The following is a 22,441-nucleotide window of genomic DNA, read 5'->3' as shown; positions in this document are numbered from 1 at the left end:
CATGTCTTTCACCACAGTAAATACTGACAAGACTATTTTGTCTAATATCTCACCCATCTCCTCTGGTTCCAAACATGGGTGACCATATTGATCTTTAAGGGGCCCTATTCTCTACCAAGTTACTCTTTAGCCTTTATTGAAACTTGTGCAAAGGCTTCTGATAATCCAAATACACCATATCCCCTCTACCACTACACCCCTCCTGCAAACTTACAATTCTACCATTTATATTCACACCAACAAATTAAATCCAACAGGTTCAAAAAGAAATTCTCTTTTATCAAATGTGTTTCTAAGTGGGCAGTTATTGTATATTGACATATCCTTTCTAACAATTTCAGTCTGCTCCCGACGTACTGTCAGGCTAACACTATTTGGTTTCAGACTGACAGCTGAAAGGGGTTGAGGGAGTTCTTGTTTATCAATCTGAAAAAGGTAGCTCACAGGGTCAGCATTTAATAGAGAAGGCAAATCAACTGCTGCCATTTATTACAGAGGGAATGGAGTCTTAAAATGGGCAGGTCAAGCTAAAATTATGCAAGGTACAAGTCAGACCACACCTCAAATATTATGAACAGTGTGAGTGCCCGAAGGAAAGTTATTGTAGCATTGGAGGCAGGTCAGAGAAGGTTCACTCGGCTGATCCTGGGAATGGAGGGATTTTCTAATGAGAAGAGGTGGAGGACGTGGAGGTTGAATCCATTGAAGTTTAGATAATGAGAAAGAAATGGAATGAAACATCCAAGATTCTGAGGGGGTCTGATTGGGCAGATGCTGGGAAGTTAGTAAATAGAACAGTACAGCACAGCAGCAGGCTCTTCGTCCCTCCACTTCTATGCTGTCCAAGATACTAATCTAACGCATATCATCTGCTTGCACATGGGTCCATATCCCTCTGATCTCTGTCTGTTCATGTTTCAGTCTAAATCCCACTTCAAAACTTTACTCACATTTCTGCTTCTACGACTTCCCTCGGCAACATCTACGCTATGTCAAAAATAAACTTGCCTCACACATCTCGGTTAAACCTCCTCTTTCTCACCTTAAACCTATGCGCTCCAGTATTTGAAACTTACACATTGGAAAAGAGATTCTGACTATCTACACTATTTATCCCTGTTCCAAATGTTATATTTCTCTACCTGGTCACCTCTCGGCCTCTGATACTCTCACAAAACAATCCAAATTTGTTTAATTTCCTCTTATACCTAACACACCTTTAAAAACCCAAAAACACAGGTAACGTGCTGATAAACCCCTTTTGCACCCCCCCCCCAAAGCCTCCCATCCTCCCTATTGTGTGGGGATGAGACCTGCACACAGTACTCCAAGTGTGGCCAAACAAACATTTTATAGAATCACAGCATCAGATGCAAACCACTATACCCAACATTGTGACTGATGAAGGCTAGTACTCCATTTGCTTTCTTTCCCATCTGAAACACTTCTGTAGCCATTTTCTGGCAGTTACTGACTTGCACCAAGATTCTTCTGTATATCAATATCCCTCAGTATGCTAACATTCTTAGTGAATTTGACATTATCTCACACTTGTCCAGATTAAACTCAATCTGCCATTTCTGTCTATCTCTCAAACTGTTCTGTAACCTCCTGCAGATGTTATTGAATCAGGTAAACAAGGGTTTTGTGGAAAAGGCAGCGAAGTAGAGTTGATCAGTATCAGATCAGCCATGATCTGATTGAAGGACAGAGCATACTCAATGGGCCAAATGGCCTCATTCCCCTCCGACACCTCATGGTCTGAGCACAAACTCAATATATCATGCATAATATTATGGGTCTCTGCTCACAAAACTCCTTTATAATCGGATTATTGGATTTTTATTAGTACACAACATTTGATCTACAAATATGATATGATGTTATAGAAAACCATCTCACATACAATCCAGGATTCTATCTGTTACAGCACTGATACTCATGGCTGTATCAGTCGGCATGGAGACCACTGTCACACACAGTTACTGTACTGCACTTGCCATAAGTACATTCTGTGTTCTGACTGTAACCATATTGACATCCCCATCACTGTCTGGTGCCCACAAAAGAATTCCTGCTAACGGTTGCTGCTGTTTGCTTATTCTCAGCTCCACTTTTGATATGCAGATCCACATGACTGTCTCATTAATACATTAACCACATCCTTCCTTCACAAGTTGTAGGCTTTTTGCCTAGTCTGCCTATTGGGACTAGATTGGGTTGGGATATCTGCTCAGCATGAATGGGTTGGACCGAAGGGTCGGTTTCCATGCTGCACATCTCTCTGACTCTATAACTCTATCCCAACAACTCTTCAGTATTCACTTCCCAGCGATGGTCATTCTGCAGCTAAATCTCTGGATGACAGTTCCATCATATCTGTTCACTGTCATTCCATCTCCCTTATGGCGAATGTAGGGAGTCATTCCTCAGTCGTGGGGGGTTGAACAGATGTGGAGATATAAGAGAGATAGGGAGGCTTACAGGGACTCGAGGATGTTAGAGTTAAACAGAGTTACATCTGGTCAAGAATGTTCATGGGACAAAGGGGTTTGGGGATTGGAGGAATTCACAGAGATAAGGGAGCTGGATTAGATTCTGGAGATAGGGATAGGGATGGATGTAGGGAGAGGCAGGCAGTCTGAGAGGCACAGTGTGTCCGGGAAAAGTGTATTGTGTATACTAACAGACATATGGAAGATTGTAGTGACTGAAGACGTTTACAGTTATAAGAAGGCTTCTCGGTTCTGAAGGTTACAGAGATCGGAAGGCAATGGAGAATGTCAGGTTGCTGGGATGGAGACAGTTACACAGATGGGAAGGGTTGCACAAACTGAAAGAGGTTCCTGTGGTTGCGAGTGGTATGGTGTCGGGAATGAGAGTGAAATTTAACTGTCAGGGTTTACCAGGATGAAGGAATTTAGTATCTACTGCAGAAGTTTAGGAGTTAGGGTGTTAGGCATTGGAGAACCTGAGAGAGACAGAGAAAATGGTGTGGACTAGAGGAGATTCCAGACAGAGGTAGGATTATCGGGACTGGAGAATATTACAGAGATCACTAACACAGCATGGGCCAGAATTGATGCCTGCGATCCCCTGTGCTGTCGCATCGAGGACCAGTACAGCAGAGGTGAAAGCAGGACCCTCATAAGATGGTGGAAATGAAGTCTAGAATGTTGCTGTTCCTTGCCCAGATCTGTATCTATATCCTGTCTTCCAGGTCTGAATATAGACGTCTCCTACGTCCACCCTGTGCTCTTCACTGTGAGTGATCTTACCGGCTGCAGGAATTACTGAAGGCTCCAGATCTCCCTCTCCATCTCTCTCTGGCTGACTAAACAGCTTCAATGAGGTGATGGATGAGACAGGAGTTAGGAACATCCTGATTACCTGTATGAGACAGAAATAGGCAGAATGGGAAATTAGACTGATGCAATGAGGATAATTCATGCAGAGTAATACAGAGTCCAGCAGAGATCTCGAAAATCCCAGTCTCCATCCCTTGCCCGTGCTGGTGCATCTCTCTGTTGTGGACAATTCTGTTGACTCAGGATCTCAGACCATCTGTAAGAGGGAGAAATGCTGACAGGTGTAGCAAATAGACTGACACAGCGAGGAATACCAGATGGAGAGATACTGAGTGATATCACATTATTAGACACTGCATGAACAGGGAATAGTTTGAATTTGTAACAAAGGCACTGGGATAATTGTGAGGGGATTCAACCTTCCTATCTCATCATCTCTTTGTCGGTGGGTCACAGACGAGGCTGACTCTCTCCCACTCTGGGCGGTGCGGGTCCTGAGATGGCTGTTCAGACCGATGTGGCCTTCCACAGACTCTGTTACACTTGGGGCAGAAGGTGGCCATGAGAAGGGGGTGGGTGGGGCGTTGATATGACAGCGCGCTCCTTGTGCTGTTTTCTCCTGGATTCCTATATTTCCCCACAGCAAGTCTCGAGGTGCTCGACACCTTCCCAATGCTCCTTCCCCACTTCAGACGGTCTTGGCCCAGGACTTAACAGATTTGATAAAGAAATGAAAAAAAAACTATCAATTCTGATGAAGCCAACGTTTAGAAATGTGGGTACATTTGTTAAAGAGATCGTTAGGGAGTCTCCGAGCAGGAGGAGTGCAGTATGAAGAGGAAACGTCAGCGTTTAATCAGATGATCAGAACAGGGAAAATGGAGGGTGCTGGAGGTGGTGAGGGTGTTACAGAGAGGGGCAAAGGTCTGAACAATGTTAGAAAGCCAATACGAATTGCTGCAGCGAGAGCTGTTTGCACAGGTAGGGATGGACATTTGTATTTTCATTGATTCATACATGGCCTGAGGATGTCACCGGATGGACCAGCATACATTACCCCACTGCTAATTGCCCAGAGTCAGCCATATTGCTGTGGGACTGGAGACACATGTGAGCCAGACGAGGTAAGAATGCCAGATGTCCCTCTCTAATGGACATACGTGAACAAGTTGACTTTTACCAGTTAATCAACAATGCTTATACGGTGGCCTCACTAATGTCCTGTACAGATACACCATGACATCCCAACTCCTACTCTCAATGCTCTGCCCAATGAAGGGTAACCCTCCCAAACGCCTGCTTCACCAGCCTGTCTACCCGTGATGCTACTTTCAAAAAACTGTGTACCTGAGTCCCTGGGTCACTGATTGACAACAGTACTAAGGGCCCGAACATTAATTGTACAAGTCAAGCCTGGTCTGCTTTACCACATTACAACATCTTGCATTTCTCCACCTGTTATTCCTAACCTCACTGGTCCAGCAGTACTATTGCTCCCATTGTACTCTTCGATATCCCTCTTCACTGTCCACATTATCACCAAATTCAGTCTCACTCACAAACTTGCTCACCATGGCTCCTGTATTATCATTCAAACTGTTTATATAAATGATGCACAACAGTGACCCAGCACTGAATCCCATGGCACACCATTGGTCACAGGCCTGCAGTTTCAACGGCAACCTTCTATGAACATGCTCTGTCTCCTACCGTCAATCTGTTTTGTATCTAGTTAGTGAGCGCTCCCTGGTTATGTGTGATCTAAACTTACGATCCAGTCTGCCATGCAGAACCTTGTCAAAGGCCTTGATAAAGTTCATGTGGACATCGTGTACTGCTCTGCTTTGATCTGTCACTTGTCTACCTCCACACTCACATTTGAGACATGATTTCCCATTCACAAAGGCATGCTGACGATCGTTAATCTGTCCTTACCTTTCCAAATGCACGATGATAGTTTCCCTCAGAATCTCCTCCAACAACTTACCACCCCTGCATCAGTCTCACTGGTCCGTAGTAGCTGTCGATGATACAAATATCTCTGGAAGGTTACCTGTAATTTCCTCCCTCGCTTCTCACAAGGCGCTGGGATACATCTGATCATGTCCCAAGGTTTTATCTAACTTTTTACATTTTAAGACATCCAGCACCTCCTGTTCTCCAATGTGAACTCTTTTCAAGACATGCCTATATATTTTCCCAAGTTCCCGAGTTTCCATGTCTTTCTCCACAGTAAACCCTAATGCAAAATATTTGTTCAGTATCTCACCCATCAGCAGTGATTCTACACAGACAGCCTCATTGATCTTTCAGGTGCCCTATTCTCTCACGAGCTAATTTTTAGCCCTGGTTGAAACTTGTCAAAATGCTTCTGAAATTTCAAATATCCCTCTAACGCAACTAGCCTCCCCCACCCTTATCTATTCTGCCATTTAAGGTCACACCAAAATATAGAATCCAACAGATTTAAAAATATTCCCCTTTTATAAAATCATACATATCCCATTGTTTCTAAGTATCTAGTTATCATTCATTGTCATATTTTTTATAGCACATTCCAGCACGTTCCCAACTTACTGTCAGGCGAACACCGTTTGGTTTCAGACTGACTGCACAAACGGTTTTGGGAATCTTTGTGTATCAATCTGAAACAGGTAGCTTACAGGATCAGCAGGTCATACAGAAGGCAAATCAAATGATGCCATTTATTACAAAGGGAATGGAGTCTAAAAATAGGGAGGTCTTGCTAAAACGATGCAAGGTACAAGGCAGACCACACCTAGATTATAATGAATAGTATGCGTGCCATAAGGAAAGACATTCTTGTATTGGAGGCAGGCCAGGGAAGTTTCACTCGGCTGATCCAGGAGATGGTGGGATTTTCCAATGAGAAGAGGTGGAGTAGATTACCCTTGAACCTATTGGGGTTTTGAAGAATGGGAGAGAAATTGAAAGAAACATCCAGGATTCGGAGGGGCTTTGACAGGTTAGGTGTCGTTAAGTCAGAAAATCGAACAGTACAGCAGAGTAATAGGCCCTTCGGCCCACCATGGCTGTGCTGACCATGATGCTATTCTAAACTAATCCCATCTTCCTGCACATGGGCGATATCTCTCTATTCTCTTCCTGTTCATGTTTCTGTCTAAAAGCCCTTCAAATGTTTGCTCTCGTTGCCAACTCTGCCACCTCCTGAGCAGCTTCTATCCTCTCGGTAAAGACAACTGGCCTCATTCACATAAAACGTTTCGCTCTCACCTTAAACCGATGCACCCGAGTATTTGATATTTCTACATTGGAAGGAGGATTCCAACTGTCCACACTATTCACTCCTCGCGTAATACTATATACCTGTACCAGGTCACCCCTCAGTCTCCGATATTCTCGCAAGACAATCCAACTGCGTCCATCCTCCTTACAGTCAACACATTTTCATCCAGGCAATATGCTGTCAACCCCCCTGTTGCAACCTCCCCAAAACCTTCCTGTGGTGTGTCGATGAGAACGACACGCAACCTTCCAAACATGGTCGAAAGAAGTTTCATTCAGTCACAACATGACATGCAAACGTCTGTGCTCAATACTGTGACCAATAAAGGTAAGCATACCATACTCCCCCCCGACCACCACATCCTGTTGTGTTGTTATTTTTAGGGAGCTGTGGATTTGTTTCCAATGTCTCTCTGTTTATCAATGTTTCCAGCTAGTCAATTGCTGTATTTCTCTCTTCCATTTGACTTCATAAATGCATCACTTCACACTTGTCCCGATGAAATTCAATTTGCCACATCTCTGTCCAACGTTCTAGCTGATCTACATACTGCTGCAACCTTTAACACTCTTCCTCACTATCCACAGTTCCCCTAACTATCCCTAATCATTACATGACTTTCCAAATGTGGTCTGCAAAATTGCCACTCAAACAGCTGACCTTTTCATCTGAATCACAGACATAAATTACACACAGACATCCCAGCACTGATCCTTGTGAAACAGCATTGACCACAGACGTCCAATCAGACATTGACCACTCCACATGCCTCTGTCTACTATCACCAAGAAAATATTGCAACCAACTTAACAACGAGCATGGATTGTGATTTGATCTTCCAGATCCCCTTTGCAATTTGGAAGCTGTCCATTTAAAATGACTCTATATTTTTATTCCCAGATTAAATTGGCAGTCTCACTAATGCACTGACTGCATCCTTTCTTCACATCAAAACGGGATCTCGTTTGGTTTTTTTACTGATCCTGCCTAAATCCCTACAACCCCTCAATAATCACATTGCTGTCATGATCATTCTGCAGCCACACCTCCACAATAACAGTTCAATCATATCTGTTCCCTTCAGTTAATGCTGTCATTGCATTTGCCTTGTTGCAAATTCATGGCGCGTGTCACCGAGAGAGGGCCTTTGAGGGATGGTTAGAGGTCACAGAGTGGGAGAGATATTTGGGAGTGCGACGATGTTGCAGGGTTAAACATAGTTATAGTTGCTACAGAATGTTTGCAGGAGAAAACATCTTATTGTTTGGAGGAAGTTAGAGGGATAAACGCGTCTTTGATAAGATTCCAGAGATAGGGATGTGTATAGGGTTGTGGATTGTTACATGGACTATGTTGATCAGGGCGTAGAAACATTCACAGGTTTCCAGGATGTTATACATTTAACAACAGCATCCCAACAGTACCTTCTTGATAAATACGGTGCGGTCGAGCGGTGTACGATCCTCAATCTTCTTCACAGTCACCCTGTCTGTGTTTCGAACCCCCTGCCCAGGGCTGCGGGCAGCTGTTGAGGCCATAGCCCTGAGGTTGGCTGGTCCCTGAATTGGCGTTAGGCCGAAGCCAGCATGAAGATCCACCAAGAGCAGGTGAGCACAACCAAACGATCCTCCAACCGTCCAATCACAATCCAGCGATGATCGCTTCACTGGCTCTGATGACTCGCAACTCGACACCTGTTCTGATAAGAACAGACACTCGATCTTAGCCAAAAGGCCGAGAAGTTCGTCCACTATCCATGTATCTCCTAATGCTATATATCTGTACCAGGTCACCCCTCAACCGCCGATACTCTCGCAAGACAATCCAACTGTGTCTAAACTCCTTACAGTAAACACATTCTCATCCAGGCAACATCCTGGTAACCCTCTGTTGCACGGTCCCCAAAGCCTCCACATCCTTCTATAGTGTGGCGATGAGACCTACACACAACATACCAAACATGGCCGAATGAAGTTTCATTCAGTCACAACATGACATGCAAATGTCTGTACTCAATACGGTGACCAATGACAGGAAGCATGCCATACGCCTCCTTTGCAACCACATTCTGCTGTGTTGTTATTTTCAAGGAGCTACGGATTTGCATCCAATGTCGCCTGTTTTATCAATGTTTCCAATGAGTCAATTAGTGTACTTCTCTCTTCCATTTGACTTCATACATGCATCACTTCACACCTGTCCCGATGAAATTTGATTTGCCACATCTCTGCCCAGCGTTCCAGCTGATCTACACACCGCTGCAACCTTTAACAGTCTTCCTCACTATCCACAATTCCCCAAACTATCCCTAATCATTACATGCCTTTCCAAATGTTGTCTGCAAAATTACTAATCAAACTGCTGACCTTTTCATCTTATTCACAGAGATAAATTACAAACAGATATCGCAGCACTGATCCTTGTGAAATATCATTGGCCACAGACGTCCAATCAAAAATTCACTACTGCACATGCCTCTGTTTACTATCACCAAGAAAATATTGTATCCAACTTACCAATGATTCCATGGATTGTGATTTGATCTTCCAGATTTCCCTTGCTATTTGAAAGTTGTCCATTCAACATGACTCTATATTTTGATTCCCAGATTAAATTGGCTGTCTCACTAATGCACTGACTGCGTCCTTTCTTCACAACAAAACAGGACCTTGTTTGTTTTTTTTTTAACTGATCCTGCCTAAATCCCTACAATCCCTCAATAATCACATTGCTGTCATGGTCATTCTGCAGCCACATCTCCACAATAACAGTTCGATCATATCTGTTCCCTTCAGTTAATGCTGTCATTCCATCTGCCTTGTTGCAAATGCATGGCGCCTTTGAGGGATAGATAGAGGGCCTTTGAGGGATGGATAGAAGTCACAAGAGTTGGAGAGATGTTTGGGAGTACAACGATGTTGCAGGGTTAAGCAGAGTTGCAGTTGCTAGCGAACGTTCAAGGCGAAAACATTTTATTGTTTGAAGAAAGTTAGAGAAATAAAGTGTCTTTGATTAGATTCCAGAGATAGGGACGTGTATAGGGTTGTGGATCATTACATGGACTATACTGATCAGGGTGTAGAAACATTCGCATGATTCCAGGAGGTGGTACATTTAGTAACAATTGTGGGATCTGGAGAATATCACAGTGATAGGGAGGATGGTATGGACTGGAGAATATTACAGTGAAAGGGTCGGTGGGATGGACTGGATAATGTTGCAAGCACATGGAAGATAATATAAGCTGGAGAATGCTGCAGCAATAGAGAGGAGTATATGGACTGGAGGATGTTGCATGGACAGGGATGAAGTTGTAGACTGGATACAGTTAGAAGGAGAGATGAATTTATACATTGGAAGGTGTGTCAGAGAGGGCGAGCGGTATGCATGCTGCAAGATACGACAGGGATAGAGAAGCTTGTAGGGATTCGAGGAGAGACAGTGATAGAGAGTCTTGTGAGAGACCAGATTCACTTATGAGCGTAGGATGTGCTACAGTGAGCAGACCCTTTTGCAGATATAAATGAGGATAGAATGGCCGCAAAGCAGTCACACCTATCCATAGGTATATAGGAACTGAAGGAATTGAAGAGATTACACAGGCTAGGAGTGTTGTATGCAGTGGAGGAGATTAACCTGAAAGGGATGGTTTTAGAGACTCAACAATGTTAGGAAATAATGGGAGTTGCAATGGTGAGAGCAGGTTTCAACAATTCGAAGGATTGACAGATAGTGATGGCTCAGTAAAGGGAATTGTAGTGGCTTCCCCTTCATAAGCAATCCATAAGCACTTAAAATAGCCTTTTTGACATGTGCATTATCTCTCGCCCCTTCGTCAGATAGCGCTGCAAATATTTCACTGCCTCCGCCTACCAGCTTAGACTGAACTAACATTACCCAGAAGACCTCGGGCCACTCTACCTGTCTATGCAATTTTTCAAAGGAAATACAGAGTTCCTTGACAGTCGAGTCACAGGTAGTTAGGATAGCGAAGAAGGCGCTTGGTATGCATTCCTATATTGGTCAGAGTATTGAGTAAAGGAGTTGGGAGGTCATGTTGCGGCTGTACAAGATAGTGGTTAGGCCACTTTTGGAATGCTGCATGCAACTCTGTTCTACTTCCGATCGGAAGGATTTTGTGAAACTTGAAAGGGTCCAGAAAAGATTTACAACAACGTTGCGAGGGATGAGCTAAAGGGAGAGTTTGACAGGTGATGGTTGTTTTGCCTGGAGAGTCGGAGGCTGAGGGTGACTTATAGAGGTTTATAAAATCAAGAGGGGCATGGATAGGCTAAATAGAGAAAGTCTTTCTCCTGGGGTGTGCGAGTCCAGAATTATAGGGCGAGGTTTAGGGTGAGAGTAGAAAGATATAAAAGATAAAAAGGGGCAACTTTTTTCACGCAGAGGATAGTACATATATGGAATGAGCTGCCAGAGGAAGTGGTGGAGGCTAGTACAACTGCAACAGTTAAAAGGCATCTGGATGGGTATCTGAATAGGAAGAGTTTAGAGGGAGATGGGCTGGGTGCTAGCAGGTGGGACTACATTGGGTTGGGATATCTGATCTGCAGGATGGGACCATGAATGGGTTGTGGAACCTGGAGGATGTTATGATTTGAACCACAGGTAATGTTTGATTGGATCTTTCAGCCAATCTTACAGATGACACAATTGCAACAGATAAGAAGCATTTCGATGGAGATATGAATAGAAAGGGTTCGGAGGGAGATAGGCCAGGTACTGACAGGTGGGACTAGATTTGGTTGGAATATCCTGTCGGCATGGCTGGGTTGGAATGAAGGGTCTGTTTCCATGCTGTACATCTCTATAACTGTAAGATCGGCTGAATAGTCCAATCAAACATTACCTGTGGTTCAAATCATAATATCCTCCAAGTTCCACAAGCCATCCCCTGTCCCATCCTGCAGGTTCAATGAATCCCGGAATCTCTAACTTCTGCAAGTTCCACGTCCCTTCCAATATTTGTACCATCCTCCAGGTTCTGCAGCCCTTCCTACCTCGTAACATGGCCCAGACTCTTCAACTCCTCCTTCCTCTGCAATGTTCCCCAGAAGAGCACTGGAGGATGGTGGGGGTTACAGAGATATGGAGGGACATCAGGACGGGAGGATATTGCAGACATTAGGAATATATGGACTTGAGGAGGTTTCACAGTTTATGAGTGTTGTAGGGACTGGAGAAACTTACAAAGATAGGGATAGTTTTAGATTGGAGGATTCTGCAGAAAACCTTTACGTGGTTAAAGGCAGGATTCTCTGCAGCGTGCAGGAACAATGAGATCCTGTGTCCCTCAGGTTACCACCCAAGTTGACAGGCTGTTAAGAAGGCGGATGGTGTGTTGGCTTTCATTAGCAGGGGGATTGAATTTAAGAGATGTGAGATTTTGCTGCAGCTCTACAGAACCCCAGTTAGACCACACTTCGAATATTGTGAACACATCTGTTCGCTTCATTATAGGGAGGACGTGGAAGCTTTAAAGACAGTGCAGGATGCTGCCTGACTGGAGGGCATGCCCATAGAAGGTCGGTTGTGGAAGCTAGGGCTTTTCTGATCAGAGCGAAGGAGGAAGAATGGTGACTTGATAGAGGTGTACAAGGGAATGAGAGGCATAGATAGAGTGGATAACCAGAGACTACTTCCCATGGCAAATGGCTATCACAAGGGGACATACGTTTAAGGTAATTGGCAGAAGGTTTAGCTTAGATATCCGAGGGATATGGGCCAAGTGCTGGCAGGTAGGACTAGATTGGGTTAGGATATCCTGTCTGCATGGAAGGGACTGGTACGTTATTTACACAGAGTATGGTGGGTGCGTGGAATGGACTGCCAGCCATGGTAGTAGATTCAGACACATTACAGACATCTAAGCAACTCTTGGATAGGCACATCAATGATAGCAAAATGTAAGGTATGTAGGTTCGTTTCATCTTTAGAGTAGGCTAAAAGGTCAGTACAATATTGAGGGCTGAAGGGCTTGTTCTGGAATGTGCTATTCCATGTTCTAAATAGCAAGGGATATGATGGCAGCAAGAGGTTTTGGGAAGCGGGAGAGGATGCGATCTGAATGAAGTGACACAAATAGGAGGCGTTGCTAAAGTTGTATGAGGTAACAGAGGCAGCAATGGTCTGATCTGGAGCAGATGACCCACAGTGCGAGAATGGTGGGGACTAGAGGTGCTTTCACAGGGATGGAGGAGCATAGAGCCACAGGAGGTTACAGAAATGTGGAGAGCTGTCGGGCCTACAGGAGTTCACGGAGATGGGGAGGTTGGGAGGAATGAAGCAGTTTACAGGGCTAAGGATGTTGGCAGGATGGGGTGTTTTACATAGACAGGAATGTTTCAGGTGAATGGAGCTGAGTACAGAGATAAAGTTGGTTGTACAGATTGGAAAACAACTAGACGTATGGAGGGTAGTCGTGACTGAAGATGTTTATAGACACAGGAAGACTCAGGTTCTGCAGATTATTTAGATAAAGGGGGTGATTCTCCAAGTGATAAAGACAGCAATTTTGTTTGGAGATAGTTTCACAGATTAGGGAGCATTAGTAACCTCCTCCAGTTTGGTCAGAGTGGGAAGGGTTGTAGGGGAGGGTGATGGTTACACATGTAAGAGCTGGAGAAGATTGTGGAAATGAGTAGATGGATGGAGACACTGGAGGAGCTTACATTGACAGGGTGTGTGCTGGCAATGAAAAGATATCACATCGATAGTGGGTCTTGTAGGAACTGTATTGAAAGAGTCACAGGCATTGGAATGACTTCTGCAGATTGGGAGTATTACAGGGACTGAGAGGATTGTAGGGTCTCCACAGATTGATCGTGTCTTTAAGAATAGAAGAGTTTATGTAGATATGGATAGCTTAAACCAATGCATGCAGTCTTCATTTCAAGACCAGAGCCCTTTTATCCCTCATCGGCCTAGGATCACTAACCCTGCCACCTTTTCCCTTTACCCCAATGGGGCATTTTGGTCCTGGATTCTTGAGATCACACTTTGAAAAGCCTCCCATTTGCCAATTCTTCCATTTCCTTCAAACAGACTCACCCAATCGATTAGAATCATAATGTGGAGGTGCCGGTGTCGGACTGGGGGTGTACTAAGTTAAAAATCACCTGACACTCGGTTCCAGTCCAACCGGTTTATTTGAAAGCACTAGCTTTCAGAGCTCTGCTTCTTCATCAGGTCGTTGTGGAGCACAATCCTAAGGTACAGAATTTATAGCAACAGGATGGCAGTGTCATGGAATATAATATCAAACAAATTTAGTTTAAGCCTTTCATCTGTTACAGTGATCATCAGCGCTTCCAAAGCGACTTGGATTATTACTGTGCATTGTGCAATTTTAAATTCACGGCATTGACGCTGGCCAGATCCTGCCTACTGGCCCCAAACCTGCCCCTGTTCCAGTTTTCCTCTTCAATCTGTGGACCTGCTGATCTTTCTCCATAACTATGTTAAAACGAAGACAGTTGTGAGCACTGGACCCAAAGTGCTCTCTGAATGACAGTTCAGTCTCTTGCCCGACCTCGTTTTCTGAGGGGAGGTCCAGTGTTACACCTGCCTGAGTAGAGTAGGGCCCTCTGCGTATTGATTTAGGAACCTTCCTTGGAAACATTTGAAAAATTGCCCTCCATCCAGTTTTTTTTATACTCTAGGTGGCCCAGTCAATACAGGGAATATTAAAATCACCAGCCTGTACTCCTCTAATATTCCTATAGTTGTCTGCAATCTCTCTACACAGCTGCTCCTCTGGTATCTGTTGGGTCTACAATACAGTCCCAACAAAGTGACCACCCCTCTTCTTCTTTCAACTTCTAACCATGTGGAATTTTAAATGAATATATATTTTAAAAATTGGAATTAACAATCCATAAATAAGTATTGATAAAAATCCAAACACTTGACCTTCAGAGAAAGACAACAGTTCACTCTCATGTGGTCTGCATGACATACCCACAGCAAAGTGTTTGCCTCTCAATTACCCTGTGAAATGGGCGAGCCAGCTGCTTAGCTCAAGGGCAGCAAAGGATGTGCAAGAAAGGCTAGTCAGCCAGAGACACCCACATCCCATACCTGATTTTTTAAAAAAACATCCATTCAGATTGGTCCCAGCACAGTTCCAGTGGAACAATGTCCTGGCCAATCACGTTGGTAGATTTATGGACAGGGCTTTAAACTGACAAAGAGGATGCAGGGACAGGCTTCAGGTGAAAGGAGCTTTCAAAATCCAAAGAGAAAACGTGAAGCATCAGAGTAGCGTGGGAATGTGACTGAAGACAACAGAAAGGAACAGGTTGGGACAAGGTTTATCTAAAATTGTAGATCAGCAAATCCATTTGTGACAGGAAATTGTGGAAAAGAGTAAATTATGTTTTTTTATTAATGGAAAAAGTCTCTGAAACAAGGTAGATGGATTTGTGACACAGAGATAAAAGGGATTTAGATACCAGAGAGATGTGGTTATAGGGCGAACAAAAGGTGGAACATAAATATTCAATGGTTCACAACCTTGTGCAAGTTCAGGCAAAATGGACGACGTGAACAATAATGGGTAAGAAAGGCATTACAGAGAAAGCATTTGGCATCAGATCATGAAGTCGAGTCAGCCTGAATGTAAATTCTCGCTCCTACTTGCCAAGGAGAAAAGCACCAGAACAGTTTAAGACCACCTACCGCACAGCATTTCATAGCTCGTCACTGCAATAAATAGGAATTCATTGGAATTTCTAATACAGGCATGGTGAACATTTATTGAAACGTCAATATTCGCAAAGTCTGGGACAATGACGCTGACAACAGTGATATTGGAAGGGGAGTTCAGAGAATTTCTTTCAGTGTTTCTTCGAATAACACATTGTGCAACTGGCAGGGGACGTAACTGTCTCAGAGAGACTGTTGTGTGATAAAACTTAGTGAATGAGTAATGTCACCTGGAGAGATCCTCTGGGAAATTGTGATAAAGTGCAGTTTAAAGAAATATAAAGTTTTACAGTGAATCACAGAAAGGACAACTAGAAACAAAAATAGCCAATTACATGGGTTGGAGAGGAGAACTGCCCAAGGTAAATGAGCTAAACAGACTGAAATGTGCGTCTGGAAATGAACCGTGGAAAATATTTGAAGGAACAGTGTAAAACACTCAACAAAAGGACATCCCACTGAAACAGATAAAAACTCAGCAAGATATCCCCACCAGTCCCTCACTCAGGAGAAAATGGATCATATTAGATTATGAGGCTGAGAAGATCACCACAAAGTACTTAAAATCCTGAAGTGAGAGAGAGATTTAGGAGTAAGGTTTAAAGGGATTGTAAAGGGTCTCCTAGCAGGAGGATGAGGACAGTGGGAAGGGGAATCGTTGTCAGGGTTTATTGACACGATAGCAACAGGGACAGGTGAAGGTGCTGGAGGTAGTGAGAGTGTTACAGAGAGTGGTCAGGTCCTGAACGGTGTTACAAAGCCAGTACGAATTGCTGCAGCTGGAGGGGTTTGCAGAGGTAGGGAGGGACATATGTATTTTTATTTATTCATTCATGGGATGTGGGTGTCACCGCCTGGACCAGCATTCTTGGACCCCATGCTAATTACCCAGAGATTGTTGGAGTCCTGGTGGATATATTTAATACTTTGCTGGACACAGGTGAAGTGCTGTATGACTGGAGGATCGCTAATGTGGTTCCTTTGTTCAAGAAGGGCAGCAGGGGTCGGCCAGGTAATTACAGAGCAGATAGTCTGACAGCAGGGGGAGGGAAATTATTGGAAACAATTGTGAGGATGAATCAACACTTGCAAAGATAAGGATCAACTCGGTTTAGTCATCACGGATTTGGCAGAGGAAGTTACTGTCTGAGGAATTCAGTTCAGTTTTTTTGAAATGGTTCTTAAGTATATTAATGAGGGCTGTGCAGATGATGTGGTTTACATGGACTTGACTAAGTCCTTAAACAAGACCCCACATGGAAGGCTGGTCCAAAAGGACTGGGTTCCAAGGCAAGTTGGCAAATTGGATGCAAAATTGGTGGATAGAATATTTTCACCACCGGGTGTACCACAGAGATCTGTGCAGGAACCATTGAACATTAATAACTCGGATATGAAATAAGAAGGTATGTCGGTTTGCAGATGACATGAAAGGTAAGGGTGTTGTTCACAGTGAGGAGGATGGTCTCCGTCTGCAGTCCAATGTCGATCGGATGATAGTCTAAGCAGAGTTTAGATCTGATTGAAGTGAGGGAATACTCTGTGGGAGGTACAATAAGAGAAGGACAGACATAATAAACGGTAGGTCCTTGTGGAGTACTGACGAATACAGGGACCTTGGTGGACAAGTCCATAGATCCCTGAAGGTGTCAGCACAGGGAGACAGGGTGGGAAAGGCACCTCAACTGGGAGCGGGAGAGGGACCCATATCCTGGTGGGGTGAATTGCTAGAGCTGCTTGAGAGGATATATCCTGGTCTGGCAGGGTGTTGGACCTTAAATAGACGTAAGGCCAGTAAGAAGATTGAGGCTGGTACACGAGTTAAAGACAGCAATTTCAGCAGACAAGGCAGGAAAGAACATAGCAGGGAATGGGGGAAAACTGATGATTAAACTGCATTTATTTCAATGCAAGGGGCCAGACAGCTAAGGAAGATGAACTCAAGGCATGGATTGGAACATGGGACTGGGATATTATAGTTATTACAGAAACACAGCTGAGGGATGGGCAGGACTGGCAGTTCATTATTTCAAGGTAGAGATGCTACAGGAAGGGGACGCAAGAGAGGACGTGTGGTGGTGGGTTTTGATTGCATGAATCATCACAGCAGTACTTAGAGAGGATATTCCTGTGGGATCGCCCAGTGAAGCTATGTTAGTGGAACTGAGAAATAAGAATGGGTCATCACTTTGATATGATCGGACTGCTGACCCCGAATAATCTGTGGCAGACTGAGGAACAAATATGTCGGGACATCTTAAATATCAACGATAATAGTAAGGCTGTTATGGTTGGGGTTTTTAAACTTTCCAAACCTAGACTGGGACTGCCAGTGTTCAGTGTTTGCAAGAGAGAAATCTGGTAATTGTGTTCCAGAAACTCCCAATCAATATGTACATGGCCTGAAAAGAGAAAGGGGCAAAACCTGACCTCCCCTTGGGAATTAAGGTAGGGAAAGGGAATGAGATGTGAGTGGGAAAGCATTTTGCCAAAGTGACCACAGTTCTAGTAATTTGAAAATAGCTTTGGAAAAGGACAGACCTGGTCCACAAGTATAAGGTGTAAAATGGAGCCTGACCAATCTTGATCGTATTAGCCAGGAACTTTCAAAATGTGATTGGGGAAGGGAATTATTTACAGGGAAAGGGAAGTTTGGCAAGTGAGAATATTTTAAAAGTGAGATAAACTGATCGATCAGTGCCAGCATTTTCCTGTTTGTGTGCAGGTCAATGCTGACAGCATTCGGAAACACTGGCTGTCTATTGAGGGTCTGGCCAAGGAAAAGGGGGCAACATGTCAGGTATAGCCAGCTGGATCAAGGGAATCCCTGAGGATATACAGGGGCTGTAGGAATACACTTTGAGTAGAAAACAGGAATGGAGAAAGGCGAAATGAAATAGCCTCAGCAGAGAAGGAAAGGGGAATCCAAAAGTGATTGTATCAGTATATTAAGAGCGCATAAGTAACTCAGGGCAAAATAGTGTCCATTAAAGATCAATGAGGCCACCGATATGTTGAACTTCAGGATAATTATTAAGATCCTAAACAATTTTTTCACTCAAGAACCTACTGTGGAGAAAGACTGGGGAACTCAGGGAACAAGAGTAATACGTTAGACCACAATTGGAGTTCTCTGCAATTCCAGTCTCCCCGCTATAGGAAGGATGTTGTGGGTTCAGAAAAGATTAACAAGATATTGCCCGGGTTGTTGCTGAATAAGCTGGGGCTACTGTCACTGGAGAATTGGAGACTGCGGGATGACCTTACAGAGGTTTATATGAACATGAGGGGCATGGATAGGGTAAGCATTCAAGGCCTTTTCCCAGAAGTTGTCCAAAACTAGAGGGCATAAGTTTAAGGTTAGAGGTGAATGGTTTACAGAGGGACTGAAGGGACAGCTTCTTCACACACATGGTGATGTGTGTATGGAATGAGCTGAGAGAGAAAGCAATGGAGACTGATACAATTACAACATGTAAAAGGTATCTGGATGGGCATCTGAATAGTAAGGGTGTAGACATATATGGGCCAAATGCTGGAAAAGGGAATGGATTTATTTAGATCTTCTGGTTAGCCTGGACGAGTTGGGGACCGAAGGGTCTGTTTCTATGCTGTATATCTCTATGACTTGAAAAGAGTGCATGTTATAGAAGAGGTGGTGCTGGAGGTTTTAAAACACAAAGCTATGGTAATTTCCAGAACCTGATTAAGTGTATCACAGGACACTGTGGGATGCTAGGGAAGAAATTGTGGAGCCCCTAGCAAAGGTATGTGCACTACTGATGGCCATGTGTGATGGGCTGGCAGGCTGGAGGGTGGCATCATGGACGGTGAAGGAGGTTTTCTGAGATTACAAAGGGATCCTGATGGAGGGAGTGAATGGGCTGAAAAACTAGAGTTGGAATTCAATCTGAATAAATACGAGGTAATGTATTTTGTAAAATAAACAATAGTAGAGCTTATACAATTAATGTTAAGGCTTCGGTTAGTGTTTTAGAGCAGAGGGACCTCCGGGTTCAGGTACATAATTCTTGAAGCTTACAACCCTGGATGGATAAGACAGTGCTTGGCATGCCTGACTATTGCTCAGTCCATTGAGTGGAGGATTTGGGACGTCATGTTGAGATTGCACAGACATTTGTGAGGCCTGTTCTGCAATACTCTGTCCAGTTCTGGTCGCCCAGTTAACAGGGAGGATATTATTAAGCTGCAGGGCATTCAGAAGAGACTTACAAGGATATTGCTGGGTATGGAAGGATTGAGTTCTGAAAAATGGCTGGATAGGCTGAGTCTTTTTTCACTGGAGCCTAGAGGTTGTGATGTGATGCTATAGAGGTTTATGAAATAAAATGTGGTATGTAGATCAATTTAATGGTAGTTGCCTTTTCCTCAGGATGGGGGAGTCTCAAGAGGAGGGGGTCACATTTTTAAGGTTAGAGGAGAGAGATGTTCAAAAAAAGATATGGGGCAATTTGCTACACAGAGGGTGGTTTGAGTGTGGAATGAACTTCCTGAGAAAGGGGTTGATGTGGGTACAATTACAACATTTAAAAGATATTTGGATAAACAGGTGAATAGGGAAGGGTTGGAGTGATATGGGCCAGCAACAGGCAGCTGGGAAGAGGTTAGTTTTAGATTATGGTGGGTATCAACTGAAGGGTCAGTTTCCATGCTGTATGGCTCTATGACAAGAATATGGTTTGATTCCAGTATTGAAGAAAGGATCAGGGCTGGGTCCACTGATGTGCATCATCTACATAAACAATTTGTTTGAAAATATAGGAGTGATTGTGCGAAAGTTTGTTGATGATCAAATGAATGGTGCAGTGGGCAGTAAATACGGTTATCAAAGGAGATCTTGATCAACTGGGCCAGTGGACCAAGGAATGAAATATGGAGTTTAATTCAGGTGTTGGATTTTGTTAAGACAAACCAGGGAGGACTAACACTGTTAATGGAAGGGCTCTGGCCAGGGTTGTCAAACAGAGAGAGAGAGAGAGAGAGACCAGGGGGTGCAAGTTATATTGTTCCTCGGAAGTGGCATCACAGGTGGACAGGGTGGGGAAAGCGACATTTGGCACATTTGCCGACATTGGCCAGCACTTTGTTACATACGTTGGAGATATTTGTAACATTGTCCTAAATATTTCCCTTGGGCAGAGGAGGCCACGGGGTGACCGTAAGAATGTTGAATAACCAAGGGTAGGTGAGTCCAAAACTAGAGGGTATAAACGGGAGGTGACAGAGCAAGGATTTAAAGAGGGAGCTGAGGGGGAACATTATCCACAGAGGATGGCGCATAGACGGAACAGACTGCCTCAGGCACATGGGAGAAACAAGAACAATTACAACATGGAAAAGACATTTGGGAGGAGAAGGTTTGAAGAGATAAGGGCCAAATGCAGGCAAATGAGACTCGTTCAGTTTAGGTGCCTGGGCAGCATTGAGGAGTTGGACCACAGGTTCTGTTTCCGTGCTGTATCTCTCTGTATCCAGTTACAGAAGATTAGTGGACCAAAATAAGGCATGTTGTAGACACTGAAGCAAGTCACAGATGGTAGTCTGGAATGCAGTACATTTCAAATATGTGGAGGGACTGTCGGGAATGGAGCAGGTTACAGGGACAACTATTGTTATAGGAGTTAAAAATGACTAAAGACACTGGTGCACAAGCCATGCCATAGATACAGTGTTGCAGAGTAGTGAGTCTCAGTACAGTGTTGGAGGGAGAACACAGAACAGAAAGATCCCAGGCAGCATTCCCAACCTCTCGTCAGAAGCCGGCTTTAACCTCTGTTGTCCTGATGCTCACTAAGACAGCTCAGGCCTGGATTGATAACGATGAACTCCCGATGCTGTCTCAGTGCAACGTAAGTTAAAGTAGACGTGGTGATTGAGCATGGGGTGTGTCTATACTGTGCTCCCCATCCAGCACTGTGTCAATATCATGTCCTAATAGCGATGTTTGCAGCCCTCTCATTGCTCTCTGCTCTTTGCACTGAGAGTGATCTTACCTCACTGCAAGATTTATTGAAGGCTCCAGATTTCCCTTCCCTTTGAAGATGGTTGGTCAGCCAGAGAGACAATGAGGTGATGGATGAGACACACAGCAGTTGGGAAGTCTATTGAGTTAGCAACTTCCTGAGTACCTACAGGAAGAGATAGACATAATGGGAAATTAGACTGATGCAGTGAGGGTTACACAAGGAGAATGGAAATGAGCCCCACAGAGATCTGAAATATCCCAAACTCCATCCCTGGCCTGCGCTGTTGCGTCTCTCTGGAGTGGAGAATTCTGTTAACTCAGGATCTGGAGTAACTGCAAGAGTGAGAGACGCTGACAGAGGCAGCAATTGGACCCTCACAGTGAGGGATACCACATGGAGCGAGACTGAGTGATATTAGCAGCGTGCTGGAAGACTTCAGGATCACACAATCATGTTGGAAGAATGGGTTTAGCTTCATGTATCAGTGCTCAGGGATGAGCAACCAGTGAGCAGGTGAAGTGATGGCCTAGTAACATTATTGTTAGGGCATTTATCCAAAACCTCAGCTAATGTTCAGGGGAGGCAGGTTTGAATCCCATCATAAGATATGGTGGAATTTAAAATCAATAATTTTAAAAATAGCAATTAACAATCCATAAACAAATATGAAACCATTGCTGATGTACAAAAATCACAATCCCTTAGATTAGATTACCTACAGTGTGGAAACAGGCCTTTCGAACCAACCAGTCCACACCATCCCTCCAAAGAGTAACCCACTCAGACCCATCTCCCTTGACCTAATACACCTAACATAATGGACAATTTAGGATGGCCAATTCGCCTGACCGGAGCATCCGGAGGCAATTCACGCAGACACGGGGACAATGTTCAAACTCCCCACAGTCGCCCGTGGCTGGAATCGAACCTGGGACCCTGGTGCTGTGAGGCAGGAAGGTTAATCACTGAGCCACGTGCCGCCCACTTGCTCTTTCGACAACGAGATCTGATCATCCTCACGTGCTCTGCACGACATAACCACAGCAAAGTGTTTACCTCTCAGTTACACTCTGAAATGGCCGAGCAAGCTACTCAGCTCACGGGCAGCTAGGGCTGGGCAATAAAGGCTGGTCAGCCAGAGACACCCACATCCC

This window comes from Chiloscyllium punctatum, chromosome 21 (genome assembly GCF_047496795.1).
Source record: "Chiloscyllium punctatum isolate Juve2018m chromosome 21, sChiPun1.3, whole genome shotgun sequence".
Classification (NCBI taxonomy): Eukaryota; Metazoa; Chordata; class Chondrichthyes; order Orectolobiformes; family Hemiscylliidae; genus Chiloscyllium; species Chiloscyllium punctatum.
The sequence above is the reverse complement of the archived record's forward strand: the minus strand, read 5'-3'. Positions refer to the sequence as shown.